This window comes from Drosophila hydei, unplaced genomic scaffold (genome assembly GCF_003285905.1).
Source record: "Drosophila hydei strain 15085-1641.00,03,60 unplaced genomic scaffold, DhydRS2 tig00000060-arrow-pilon, whole genome shotgun sequence".
In the NCBI taxonomy this organism is placed as follows: Eukaryota; Metazoa; Arthropoda; class Insecta; order Diptera; family Drosophilidae; genus Drosophila; species Drosophila hydei.
Window position 1 is genome coordinate 6546309 of NW_022045656.1, and position 14960 is coordinate 6561268.

Below are 14960 nucleotides of genomic sequence, written 5' to 3' on the forward strand. Positions count from 1 at the left end.
AATAGCAAGTGCAACATTTGAATTGTAGATCAACAATAGCAAAACAATAATAATAGACATTGAACTCAGATAAAAATGTGCTAGAGCCCCTTTAGTTAGTAAGCATTAAGCATGGCTAATTGATTGCCAACGCTTAGCGCAAATAACCAACTAACTACGAATGGTTATTCCAAAACAAAATTCCAGCATTTACGATGTTGTTTTCGTGAAACAAACACTTGGAGATATTTATTTATTAGTTTTCTTTTTTAACATTTCGACATTAAATATTTAAAACTCAAACTGAATACTGGGCAGTCCTTGAAATTAAATATATACCTATATATATATATATATATATATATATATATCTGAAAGCAATTCGATATTTATTTATTAGCTTGACGCTTTGACACGGTCCACGGAGTTCAAGTTGAAGTTTTCATTTGATTTAATATAAACTGAAATTAAATATGTTAAAATATATACAAAGAAGTCAAAGGTTGCTAACGCCTTTTCAATATTTATTTTTACAATTTTGTGTTTTAATTTGATTTATATTCTTATCACCTGTGCGCCAACTATCGTCGAATGTATTTCGATTTTCGAATTGATTCGCCTTTGCTGTCTCTTATCAGGTCTTCGCTTAATTTGTTGTTTACGTCTTGTGGCTGTTTGTTTGTGCATTAATTCGTTTTAAATGCCAAGTGAGTTGGCCTTGTGTGGTGGGGTCTCGTACCCCCTACATGGAGTCTTTCGGGGCCACTGTGCTTATCTTTTTTCTGCTGCGCAGAAGTTACAAGGGAAATTGTGAAACCAGAACAAAGCAGCAAACTATGAACATTATTTATATAATATTAAGATTCTTAAGATTTTCGAACATATGTTAGATCATAAAAGATAGAGATTATTTTCGTATATATCTGACTTTTGTCATCTTGAAAGCTAATCAGTAAAGTCCACAACGTACTTAGAACTTAAAGATCAAAGTCAGTAGAACACAAAGTTCATGACTAACAGTCTATAAAAATATTACAAGAAGGCCACAACGTAGTTGCGTCGCAACGTAATACAAGAAGCGCAGAGGCAATTTAGATACTCCATATATGGACAAAAGAGCCATTAGGCAACAACTTACAAGTCGTATATCATCAAGTATATATTCAAGCATATGTATATATATATATATAATCTATTTGTACTCTCTGGTCAGTTCAAAGTCCAAGTGCTCAGCGCCTACTTGAGACGTTCAAAGCAAACACTCAAGAGCCGCTGCTTCTGTTACGGACAGGCAGCACTTGGAGCCACCCCCCTCGAAAGCGCTAGCCCCCCCTATCGCTTCTTGGCTCACATATACCTTCTTGACTTTGGCTCAGATTACGACCCAATTTGGCAATTCGACTTGTTTGTTAGCCTAATTAAGTCTTTTGGCGTATTTGTGTTGTCGGCTTCAGTTCGCACTCGTGTGTGTGTGTGTGTGTGTGTTTGTGCAATCTAATCAGACGAAAGTTGTTATCAAGCAAAAGTCTACAGTACACGATGTGTACATATGTCTTCTATATATACATACATACATACATATGTTTGCCTGGTTCGCATATACTAAGTAAATAGTAACCAGGCCCGTCCCTACTTCGACTCCCATTGGCATTGCTTCACGTCTTTCACTTCGCGTTGCGTTGCCAAGGTTCGTATCTTCTCCGTATACCTCGAAATTAGTAAATGTATTCGAGAACTTCGCATTGGTATTGTTTTATTACCCAACTAATGCTGCTCTAGCCATATCTTATCAATCAACTGATAAGCGCATTTTTTATTTGGCTTACTTATTAGCGTTGAATTCGTTGACCAGAAGATAATGACAAATGATTTCGTGCGATCAGGGAGATACATATACATATATTGTAAATCATTGTAAGTTTCTAGAAATATATATTTCGTTACTTCATTTAGCTGACTCAAAGTTGTTCATCAAAACATTGATACTCGATTATTTAGTGAGAATAACTAAATAAACAGTTTGAAGTTTTACTTGGAATTTAAGTCAATCAATATTTGTTTTTTATTCAAATTTTCAAATTTTAAATTTAACTTAAATTTTAAAAAATTGAAAATTGAAAAATATTTAGATATTTAAAAAAAATAATAAAAAAGAACTAATATTTAAAATTATTATATAGATTTTAAAACTTTTTAGCTTTTCTTTTCTTACAAAATTTTTAAAACTTTTTAAATTCTTTTGAGAATTTTTGAAAATACTTAACATTTTTTCATACTCTAAAAAATTTTAAAAATATTTTATAAATTTTTTTCCTATGCTAATTATATTCATATTTTGATTTTTATAATTATATCAATCAGTTTTCTCTTGTTTCAAGTCTTATTTTACTATTTTCTAAATTATTCTTTGTGTAATCTCTTAAGTATAGGCACAAATTATTTAAAAATCAAATATTATTTTTCATAACTATTTCTAAGGTTCTCTAATCTAATCGAATATTCAAAATCATTTTTAACTTTTTTTTATTAGCTTTTTATTATCTTAAAACATGTGTTTAATTTCTTTTTGAATGCTGTTTCTAAGCGAAATTTTTTTAAAATAATTTTAATATAATTTTAATTGCTATTTTGAAAATAATTGGCTGATGCAATGCGTCATCGACGATTGCATCAGTAAATGAAAAGATTTTAAGTTTTAATATGCTTAAAAGTCATAAAAAATTAGCATCAAAATTTTCTGGATGAAACTATTGCCTTGACATTCAAATCAATATTCAGCTACTTGATGCTCTGTCTCTTTCTAACTGCGCTCTAAGTCTCTCCCTCTCTCTCGTTCTATCTCTCTCTTTTCCTTTTCTTCACTTGTAACAAATTCATAATTATCACTAAGGCACGATTCGTATTCATATGCGCTTACTCAGTATTCAGGCAAATGGCACTTTGTCTTTGTCACGACCTTATTATAGACAATTTGCCGCATTAATTTAGTTAATATTTAATCAGTTGCCTCATATGCGTCATCAAAGAGAATTTGAATTCGATTATGGATTCGGATTTGGATTCGATTACAAATATTGTGACTTTGATTTTCTGTTTCGCCTTGCGGCTTATCAGCAATGAAAAAGTTCTTGTAATGCTGATAAGATTAATGACGTTGCCCAATGCGATGATGATGATGATGATGATGTCATCAACTGCCACGCCCACTGTCCAATACCGAGTTATGAAAACTGGTTAATTGAATTACTCAAGTCGATTTTAATTAATTTCCAGCCAATGGCAACGCAAAAAGTAATGCCTCCATAGCAATTCACTGGCAATTGACTTCCGTCCTCAAGTGTTTGTTGGACAAATCACAGGTGATAGCAGTGAGTGGCAATCAATCTGCAGACATGCCTAATTCACGTGAAATTTGTGAAATGGCCAGAGCCTGGGTCAAAATTGATTAGCATAGACAGGCAATCATAGAATCCAGGTGTCTTTTGGCAATCTGTTCAGCATGGGATTATAATGAGTGACTACGGGATAATCACTCATACTAAATATATAAATATAAATTTTACTTAAAACAAATACTTAAAAATGTCAGACATAAATTTAGCTAACAGTTTTTTCGTTACCAGCTGTCAAAATTTTGACATTCACTTTTACAACTCCAGCTACTAATTATTGTAGGATTCGAGTATAATTTATCATGTTAAATGCATAAATCTTAAATATGTATAAAATATCTGGAATTTTAAATTTATGTACATAGTTAGCTGACAGTTTTCTCGCTTCCAGCTGTCCACATACGATAGGCACTTTTATAGTTTAACAATTTTCAGCCATAAAATTATTTTAAATATATTAAAAAATTTAATATTTAAAAATTTATTTTAAATAATTATTTAAAAAAAATCATTTTTTTAATATTTTAATTTTTATGCAAACTTAAATAATTTTTTCATTTAATAATTTAATTTAATTTTTTTTATTTAATAAATTAAATCATTTTATTTTAGTTCCATAATTTGAAAAACTGAATTTTAATTTAATCATTTTAATTAATCAAATATATATATTTTAATTTAATAATAATTAATAATTTAAATAATTGTATTTTAACTTAATTTTATTTTAGTTTAATAATTTCATAATTTTTATTTTAATTTTATATTTTAAATAATTTGTTGATCAAAATTATAAAATAAAATTGATTATTGAAATAGATGGAATTGCTCAAAGAATCTTTTACTCTACGTGGTCAGAGAGATGCACCACTTGATCGACTCAAGATCATTAAACTTAGAGGACAAGGCACTTACATAAAAGTTCTTGTAACTTCTCTAAAAGCAAGCACTTCAAGTTACACGTTGCTGCAGTTTAGTTGTCGCAAGTTGCACGCATAATACGTTTTGGCGCCTTGAATTTGTTATCAGGAATCTGCGTTTCGTGCGACATGCTGCTGGGGTTCGAACCAAGGCTTAAGCGGCGATCGCGATTAAAAGCAGCTGTTCGCAAATGAACTGTGCACTGAGCAGATAAGCGCCAAAGCCATAGCAACGGGCAGGCAGCGGGGCGGGGTCAAGGGGGCAACGGCTTTAGAATTGCATAATTTTCAAAGGCGACTATGGCTTATCGCTAGCGGGTATATTGAACCCGAGCGGGGCGGGAGAGAGCGGGAGCTTTTGACAAACTGATTTACATTTGTATTACATGTGGGGCTGCCATGCAGAGGCAAAAGTTGTGACGCTTTTTCATGCTTGCATGTCAAAGGCAAATTACAGAATGTTCATTACGGAGGATTCAATTCAAATGCATTCAAAGTCAACCCAGACCGGGCTGGGCGACGGTGGCGGGAGTTCCGTTTGCCGTAATGGGCGAACCATTTGCCATTCGAACTGCACTCCATCCACGGTGTCAGTGGGTGGGCCACTGGGGTTTGCACTATGGGCCGCATGCAACAGTTTTCGCAAGTTGTTAATGAGTTTGCTAATTACCTGTTACTCGCTTGCTACAGTGAAAACTGCTGCAGAGCGCCATGCAAACTATATTTTATATAGGTTCTGTTATATAATGAGCGACCGATAAATATGAAATAAGAAAAACTGCAATTGCTTATTAAAATGACGAACTTAGCGTGTGCCCACTGTACCTCTGGCAATTACGTTTTGCGGTTTCGAGTGGCTACTCGTTGCGAGCACTGCAACTGCCATCGCGAAATTCAACTGCAGCGCAAGGCGCAAAGTCCACAAAATTTGCAGCGTCATTTTGCAGTCACTCGAGAAACTCAATAGAGAATTATGATTAATCAATAGGCTTTCCAGAGGCATTATAAAAGCCCAGCTAGCGAAAGAAGAGAAGCATTTTTAGCGTATTCAGATGATAGCATAGATTTATTGAGCTACAAATCAAATTCTTTGGTAATGTTTTGCTTTCTATCAAGTTTTATTTACTCAGTTAATAATGCTTCAATTGAGAACTTAAATTAATTATACTTATTATATATTTAAAAAATTAATGTGTTAAAAATTAGAAATATATTTATTCAAATTGAAATTAAAATAATTTATATAATTTTTAAATATTTCTAATTAAGCAATTACATTATTTTAATAAATTGTATTTATTTTTTTTAATTTTTTCGTTTTTATTTAATTTTTATTTTTTTTTATATTTTTTATTTATTTATATATTTTAAAATAAATTTATTTTTATTTAGTTGCTTTTGATTTTATATTTTATTATATTGTGTAATGTGTAATGTAATGTATATTGTAATGCATAATAATTTAATATTTTTTAAGATATATTTCAATAAAAAATTAAAAAAACCATGCAAATTTTTTCATATTGATCAAAGTAGTATCGCTGTAACTAATATATCGGCCATCAGTGTATGATTTATCATATCGCGATAAGTTAACAAATGTGGTTAGGTGTGCAAATACTAAATGAAAGCAAACTAAATTATTACAACAATTATCAAGTGCTCAGAGAATAATGAAATGATATCTAGAATAACGTTTTTTTCTGACTTTAAGATAGTTTTTATCAAGTTCTTTGTTCTTTACTTGGTTAGACCTAATTTTGTTTAGATTCCTTTTGTAATTTTGCACTTTATAATTGGGCTTGTAGTATAGCTAGCTTAGCCACTGTGGCTGCCACAACTTGCCGTTGGCTGACGTCAGCTTGTATTACCGTGCTTTGCTATTGACTACAACGTTAACTGATTGCTGGCTGGCAAAGTTGGCTGTCGTAGAGGAAGCACCAGTTTGACTTTGGCTGGCTTTGGGTGTAATTATATTTGTGCGCGCTGCTGTCAGCCGTGATGCAGCTGCAGGGATCAAGGATGCCATATGGCTGAGATGAGACGCTGCCTGGCTGACAGGCTGAAGTGCGTGGCAACAATTGAAAGGCGTGGGCGTCGAGCTGGGCTAAGCTGAGCTGATGAGCCAACTCAAGTGGGCCGTCAAGCGGGTCAAGTGCAGCAGCAGCAGCTGCCGTTGGCCAATTTGCTTGACAAAAGGCGGCGCCATTGCCTTATGCATAGCTTGTGAACAGCATCTCAACTTGGCACATGCCTGCCAAACAATTTGTATCTGATGAATGCACAACATCGCGTATCTGTGTGTGTGTGTATTGTATTTATTTATGTAGAATTAAAAATAAAAAGAAAAGAAAGGCAGCCAGCAGGCTGATAAATCATTAGCTCAACAAGCATTGCGTATCACTTGGATGTCTGTTTTTATCGCTCGCTCTTTGATAAGCAAACCTGAATTTCTTATGTCAACATCAGCGATCAAAAATAAAAATAAAAATACAAAATCAGCGAACGAAACAAAGAGCCCGAGCACAAATGATAAAGCAAAAGATACCAACGCTAATCAGAAACGTAAATGATAAATAATTATAAATAATTTCGCTGTATGAATTCATTCCTAAGACGCAATTTCTGCTCGAATATCCCACGAGTAAATTTATACATTTTTATTATAGACACACGCCTTAATTATGCTCTGCTGCTGGATTCTTTAGTTTATTGCTGTCTGTAGCTAACAATTGCCCTTGGCCCCAAAGCGCTTCGGCCAATTCCTGAACTCAAAACTTTTTCGTAATACTCGCATTACAGGAGTTTGGAAAAAAATAAACTTTGTTGGGCAACTCAATTTGTGCCTCAATATATTTGCAGTTTATACAAAACACTTTTTGCCATACCCTGTGCCCCCTACGACCTGTCATAGGGTATTATGCTGGGGATGTGGATTATATAATTATTATTTAAGCATATTTACGAAAAGACTATTTATGCTACAGTCTTTTCTTCTATCTAAATAATAAATCGATTAATATCGATTTTGATGTTATTTTTATAACATAAAAAAAAAACTAGTAGACTAGTTTTTTTATAGATGAATGCAATTTACATTCATAATATTAATATGGAGCTAATACGATTTGACATTGATTAAAATCGATATCGATTGTTATATAATGAGATTTTCTAAATTCGAGTTTTTATTTCTCATTCAATGGCTACATTTGGTTTTATAGCATTAATAGATGTCGATGAATATCGATTAATATCGATAGCTATATTATTTGATACAAAGTCTTGTGCTTAATTCAAAGCTTGAATTTGTTTTAGTCTAAATTCGCAAACATTTACTTTCATAATATTGATTGATATCGATTAATATCGATTAATTTTGATACACTTATGTTCTTATATACTTTTTTATACTGGCTTTCATTGATTGTATGACTACAGTAAGTTATCGATAAATATCGATATATAATTTCTAACATTGCAGTTAGTTTGAAGTTCTTATGCTTTTCTTTATTACAAATTCCTTTTATCTAGTTATCGATAACCAGAAACTATCTACAGAGTATCTTCCAGTCTGCCCATTTGCCAACTAGAGCATTCTTGTTTATACTGTCTGTTGTCTGGCTTTTATCACACATTTCTTCATTCTGCCCGCCTTCTGTTACTGATGTTTTTTATTTTTTAGTTTTTTCATTTTCTCTTTGCTTTTGTAGGTGTTATTGTTATTGTGACAAGCCCCAGACACGAAAAAAATTAAAACGCAAAAAACGCGAAACGAGATTTACCTATACAGCAGTGCCATATACCTATATAGATTATACGTACATGTGAATATATATGTATGTATGCATGTATATATTTGTGTATCTTTTGCCGGTTGTTTTATTTTCACATTTTAAGTCAAGTAACGTTTGACAAACTGTGTTCGCATATGACTTCACATGTGTGGCGGTATCTGAGCGTGTGTATCTGCAGCTGTTGCATGTATCTGTATCTATTGAATGTATTTGTATCTGTGAGTGTCTTTATCTATGTGTAGTAAATGCATCTCTAGTTGTATCTATGTCTGCATAAGAAAGTCTATGTGTATCTGTATCTGTGTCTATGTCTGTCTATGTATCTGTATCTGCATTAATGTATCTGCATCTATATATGTGTATATGTATCTGTATCTGTATCTATATATGTGTAAATGTATCTGTATCTGTTGAGTGTATATCTGTATCTATATGTTTCTTTGTATATGTATCTACAACTGTTGAATGTGCATCTGTATATATGTATCTGTATCTGTGCATATTGAATGTGTATCTGTATCTATCTTCATCTGTGCATATGTATTTGTAACTGTTGAATTTATATTTATATCAGTATCTATTGCTATATTCAATAAATACAACATGTATCTGTGCCTGTTGACTGTATCTGTTGAACGTGTAGCTGTGGCTGGATCTAAGGCAAGCTGCTTGGCTGCTATTTTGGCTTTATTTCGCACTGTTGTTGCCATTTCGCCTTGAAGCTGAACTGCTGTCAAGAGTTATTAACAATTTACGTAAACATCATATTTATAAACATTCTATTTGCACAGCGAATTAACTTCTTTCAGCTTTCAGTTACTTTTCCAACTTTATAAAACTGTAGACAAATCTGAATCTGAATCTAAATCTGAAAAAGCTTAGAGATTATTTCGCAAATGTCACCATAGGGGCGGCAGCTCCATGCGCAGGTTATAATTGCGTTTCAAGGTCTTTAGCGACGATACATGAATCTACTCTATTAATTATTTATGTTTTCCACTTGTATTTGCTTTATTTGGAGCTGTGATATTTGCGTTGTTCTTCGGCATAGCAAAAAGAAGCAAAAACGAAAAAATATCTCAAAAAATCCCAACAAGTTTTTTGCCATAAATTTTAAACACTCGCCGATGACTGCTCCCATGTGTAAGCACACATACATAATCCATATAGTATATATATATATATATATTCATATGCATGTATAATATTTACTTTATTCATATTGTGTATTGCTTGAACTGCGCAACAGAAAAAAAAGGGAAACAAAACAATTTTGTTTAACAATTTGCACTTCAAGTTTTAGCAGCCATAAAATTTGTTATGCTTAAATTAATTTGCTGGCATTTCGATTGCTGTTGTTGTTGTTCTTTGTGCTGAAACATTTACTGTTTGGCTGTTTGGCTTTTTGTGCGCTTGCTGGCAATTTAATTAGCATGCGAACATGGCCAACGATTGCATCCGTTGGCCAGTGGCCTGGCTTAAAGCCAGTGCGGGACATGCTCACTAGATATGCATTGATTGCATAAATTGCACAGTTTTTCCATTTCCCCAATGCATAATCGAATCGAGCATATATATATATATATATATATATATATATATATATACTCCTATATAGATATGCATATTTATTCACATATGCATAAAAATTATTTATATCAGATTTACTTTTTGGCATCGTTTAATTGCTTTATTTTCCAAACAATTAAATTCAACAGAATGCAGCAATTGCTTTTGCATCAGCCACTGCTTCATTGGCCAATTTTCCAAAATTAATTGCAACAACAGCGCAAATGCAGGCTATTTAGGGCTAGCCCCCAAGCAAGAACTGCGCCTCCTGCTGCTCCTGCTCCTGCTCCTGCTCCTGCTCCTGCTGTTCAGCCACCCCCTTTATCAATATGCATTTGCCAGAGGCTGTCGCTTTCATTGCACCAATGTCGTCTATCAACTGCTTTGTTCATGTTCTTGTTGCTGTTGTGGCTTTGTGGGTCATGTGGAGCGGCCCAAAACTCACATTTGTTAGCCCAAAATGCAAAACGACCAACTGGGAATGTGGCCGAGGCAAAGGAGTTACAAGCAGGCAACACACACCCAAAGAGAGAGAGAGACAGACAGACGCCAGAGTTGTCATGTGACTCAATCGATATGGAATATGGAAATTGAGTTCAGCTTTACAGCTTGTCGCCTTTCTAGCCCAGTCAACTGAACTCATATGAGCTACAGTGAGACAAACTCCTGCTACAGTGAATTCTTCAGCAATATATTTCATTTATTATTTGTGGTGATAATTTAATTAACTTTTTATCTTATATGAGAGCCTTTGCTGTTGGAATATATCAAGTTTCGAGCTTAGCATTTTTAACAGCCTCCACGAACTACGTCTTATGGCCTTATAACATGAGTAATTAAGTCCGATTTTAAGAATTCATAACAATAAACTAATAGATCTTGCTTTAAATAGTGTCTTTGGCTGCTCAGCTGAGCCAGCTTCAGCCTGAAGAACACTTCAAAAGTCGCGCTTAAGGCAAGGTTTTTCTGAGGTGCTCAAAAACTCTTCAGTTTTCTTCTACTGAAGTCAGCCGGAAGAATTCGTTTGTTATGTCTTGCATTCGATTGATAAATAGATTCGATAATAAATATATAGATAGATTGATTGATTGATTGATTGATTGATTGATTGATTGATTGATTGACTGATGATTGATTGATTGGTTGATTGATTGATTAATTGACTGATAATTGATTGATTGATTGATTGTTTGATTGATTGATTGATTGATTGATTGATTGATTGATTGATTGATTGATTGACTGATTGATTGATTGACTGATTGATTGACTGATTGATTGATTTTTTTATTGATTGATTGACTGAATTTTTGATTGATTGATTGATTGATTGACTGACTGATTGATTGATTGATTGATTTTTTATTGATTAATTGACTGATTTTTTGATTGATTGATTGACTGATCGATAGATTGATACGTAAATTGATTGATTGATTGATTGCTTCATTGATTGATTGATTCATGGATTCATTGATTTATTGATTCATTGATTGACTGATTGATTGATAGTTAGATAGACATATAAATAGTAAATAAATAAAATATAAAATAAATGGATAATTCGATAGACAGATGGATAGTTAGTTAGTTAGATAGATAGATAGATAGATAGATAGATAGATAGATTCATAGACGATTATGTTATACAGAATACAATCTTAAACTTGGATAAGCATCTATAAACATTAAGGGAAATACATGTCGAGTACCTATGAAGAGCTAGCTGTAGAAATAGCTAAGTAAACTTACCAAATATATGCTGAGATGCTTTGGCAACTCTGTTTTGTCGCCTGGCCGGGTCTCGTCTGGGCTGGGCTGGGCTGTGCCGTGCCGAGCCGAGCTGGCAGCAACTCGTTGTTGTGCGTGCACCTGTCCTCCAGGCTGCCTGTGGCCGGGTTTGTTTAGTGCGTGTCCTTGCGAAGGCAGCGCAATTTATGTTTACAGCGCAGCGCCAGCTCCTGCGCCCGCCAAACCTATCTGGCGTCCAATCAAAAGGAAATTAAGTATATTCGCGTGGCATTGTGGGTGGCTGGCTGACTGTTGCTAGATAGATGTCCAGTGTATATATATATTTTTTGCGCGCTCGTTAATGAAGTCAGCTCACGTCACGTGCGCGCCTCAAGTTGTGGAAGCGCTCAGCTATCGATTAATTGTTAAAGCCAAACAACTGAGTCGAGTGGATGGCGTTTGGTGGGTGGCCATATCCATCCAGCAGCTAATTAGCCATGACAATGCTAGCGGGCTGCGACAATGCGATCTTAACAGCCCCGCTAATCCAGCGACAATGACGACCAGCAACACGACAATGCGATAGTCCCCAGCTACCCACACAGTCCAAGGCAGCTCGGGTTGGCTTGGGCTGTCTCTTGTTCTGCTTGAGCTGCGCTCCAAGGGCTGTGTGGCAGGGCAGGCTTTTAAGCCGACACTTAATGCAATTACCGCTCACTGTGCAACTATGCAACAGTGGTGCAGGCCTTGATGCCTCGTGAAGATATCTGAAAGACAAATAAATTATATTAGAGCTCCTAAACACCATAGCTAGCAAGCATGTGGAAAGATTAGCGTTGACATATTGACATTTAAAATATAGCTAAAAGGAATTCAATATCTTTAACTGCTTTTCTTTTATTACACTTTCTTTGCGTATTGCTCTGGTTGTGGCAGCTTGTAAATTCTGTTCGTGAAATCTATGGGCTTTAAAATGCATAAAAAAATATATTAGCTTTTCAGCAACTACTTTGCAGTTTTTAGTGCTCTTTGGCACCACTGTGCACTGACCGTGAAAACATTGTGAATAGACAGGCAGTCAGGCTATTCGACTGGCAGCTGACACGAGGGCCGTAATACTTTTATGATGATGACCAGAACCTGGACGGAATACGACACCAGCCAGAGGAGAATCAATGTAGCTGCTGCTGCTGCAGCTGGCAAATGATAATAGCATTTGGGCTAACCACGAGCTAAGAGCTATGACTACTCATACTTGTGCTCATATCCGTGGCCATTGTTCCTGGGCTGCCTGGGTACTCGGCATATCCTTGAACTGCTTTTCGCTCTGGCAAAGAGGAAACGGCAAAACCATAGAAACCTGCCACCAACAACAAAGCTGCAGCGGAAACAGGTTACCAACAGCTCCCTGCCCATGCCTCCCCCTCCACCCCACTCGTCTTGGCACTTCTTTGAACCGAGCAAACAACGCTTAGAACAATAATAAACAATAAAAATAAAAAAATGCCTGCTTTAAAAAAATTTGTACCAGCGACCATAGAAATCGTGCTGGTGCTTAGTTTGCGGTTTGGGTGGTTCGGTTTGGTGGTTTGGGTGCCGCTCGTCGAAAACAATAAATTGCGTGAAAATGAAGCCAAAAACCGCAAAGCAACAACCACAACTATGCGAATGCATTGAATGCTTTTGTTATTTGTTATTGTTGTTGTTATGCCGAATTCAAAAGCCAGCACCTGCTGAGCAAGCCCCACAACCCCCAATCCTTGGCTCAGCACACTTGTGCCTCCTGCCGCCTGCCTCCTGCCACCTGGCTCAACCCCTTGCGACGCTGAGTGCCATTTTGATGTGTCTCTAATGGCGGCGTTTCGCCTTTGTTTCGCTTTATATTGTGGCTTTTATTGTTTTTCATGTGGTTTTTCAGCTTTTCCTCACACAGACACTCAGGCACATATGCATGCTCCCTCTACATATATATATATATATATAGTTTGCTGAAAATTGGTAATACACAAAAAATAAATATACGAGGCAGGGCAAGGCAAACGGAACTACTGATGGGCCCCCAACGATAAGAAAGCAATTTCAGCTAAAGTCCGTTGGGGTCTGTCATTGTAACAGCTCCTAACTAGCTTTAACTGCACTCGCGCGGAGTTGACATGCTACAAATGAAGCATATTTAGAGCTAGTTGAACTGAGGCACAAGGTTAGAGCTCTTAACTTTGACTTGATTATAGCTTACAAAGAGAGTTTATTTATAACCAAGGCAGAAACACTTTTCTATGACTTATCTAAGATTTAAGCTAAACTAAACCATATATATTATAAGACTACCTTTCCAGAAAAAGCCAAGCTTTTCCATTGATAAGAGCATTTGGGCAAGAGAAACTTTTTAATTTCTGACTTCTCACAAATGCTCATTAATAATATTTCAAGTAACTAAATAATTTCCTTTCTGTCAAGGTCAGCTCTAAAAATTCTAATTAAACTGCAATTCAATTATTATTATTATTATCTTAAGCCTCTCGCAACTAGCTGAAGTAATCAAGGCAAAAAACGCCGACGGCTTTTCGAAAATATTTGCATTGTTTTCCGTTTGCCAACCCTTTTAATTGAGCCTCTTTAAGGGCTTTTGGCTGACTTGCATACGAAATTAATTAAATGCTGTAAATACTTTTAATTAAAAAGGACAAAAAACAGACACACACAAAGTGTCGTTGGGCGATAAAGTGACCTTTCAATGTGAGATTTTCACAGAATATAATCCCAGCCTATACCTACATATATATAGATATATATAGATGTATGTATGCAAATTTATACAGACTTTAATTGGCCACTGTTCATATCGAGCTATCGACTGTAAATTAAATACTTTCTCTGCATTATTTATAAACTTGTAAGTGTTTACATTGCCATTTGTTGCTTCACACAAGCGACAAGCCAAAGTTCAAGTTGCACTGGAAAATTGATTTTTAGAAATTAAAAAAAAATCAATTTTTAAGTGATTCTTAATTGAGCAAAAATTTAAAAATAAATCAAAAACTATATAATAAAACTGAAATGAAATAAAATAAAATAAAAAATCAAGTAAATTAAGCTTTAATTAAAATTAACTTAAATATATACTAAATAATATATATATAAATTTTTTATATTTAAAATCTTAAAACTTGCAGTGAAAAAAGTATTTAATTTTTTATATAAAATAATAAAAAAACAAAAATGATCTACAATTATTTTTAAAAATTCATTTATTAATAAAATTTAATAACTAAAGCTAAAGTTATACTAGCAAAAAATTTAATGAAAATCGTATTTTTTTTAATACATTTTTATGATAATAAAAATTGAATTAAACTAAATTTTTAAATATAAAAAATAAAATAAAACACATAAAACTAGCTAAAAACTTATAAAAAAATAAAAAAAATAAAGAAAAAAGAAATAATACAGCAAAAAATAATTAAAAAATTAAAAAAACTGAAAAATTATTTTTAAAAATTTTAATTTTAATTTTTTAATTCATTAATTTTAATTTTAATTCAAATATTTAATTCAACAGATAATTATAAACT

General features: G+C 34.0%; 1 protein-coding gene across 1 annotated transcript in view; it reads left to right on the forward strand.

Moving 5' to 3' along the window:
* LOC111600532 (E3 ubiquitin-protein ligase MYLIP) overlaps positions 1–14960 on the forward strand; it is a 29992-nt gene that overhangs the window by 564 nt on the left and 14468 nt on the right. The gene's annotated exons all lie outside the window — the stretch shown is intronic.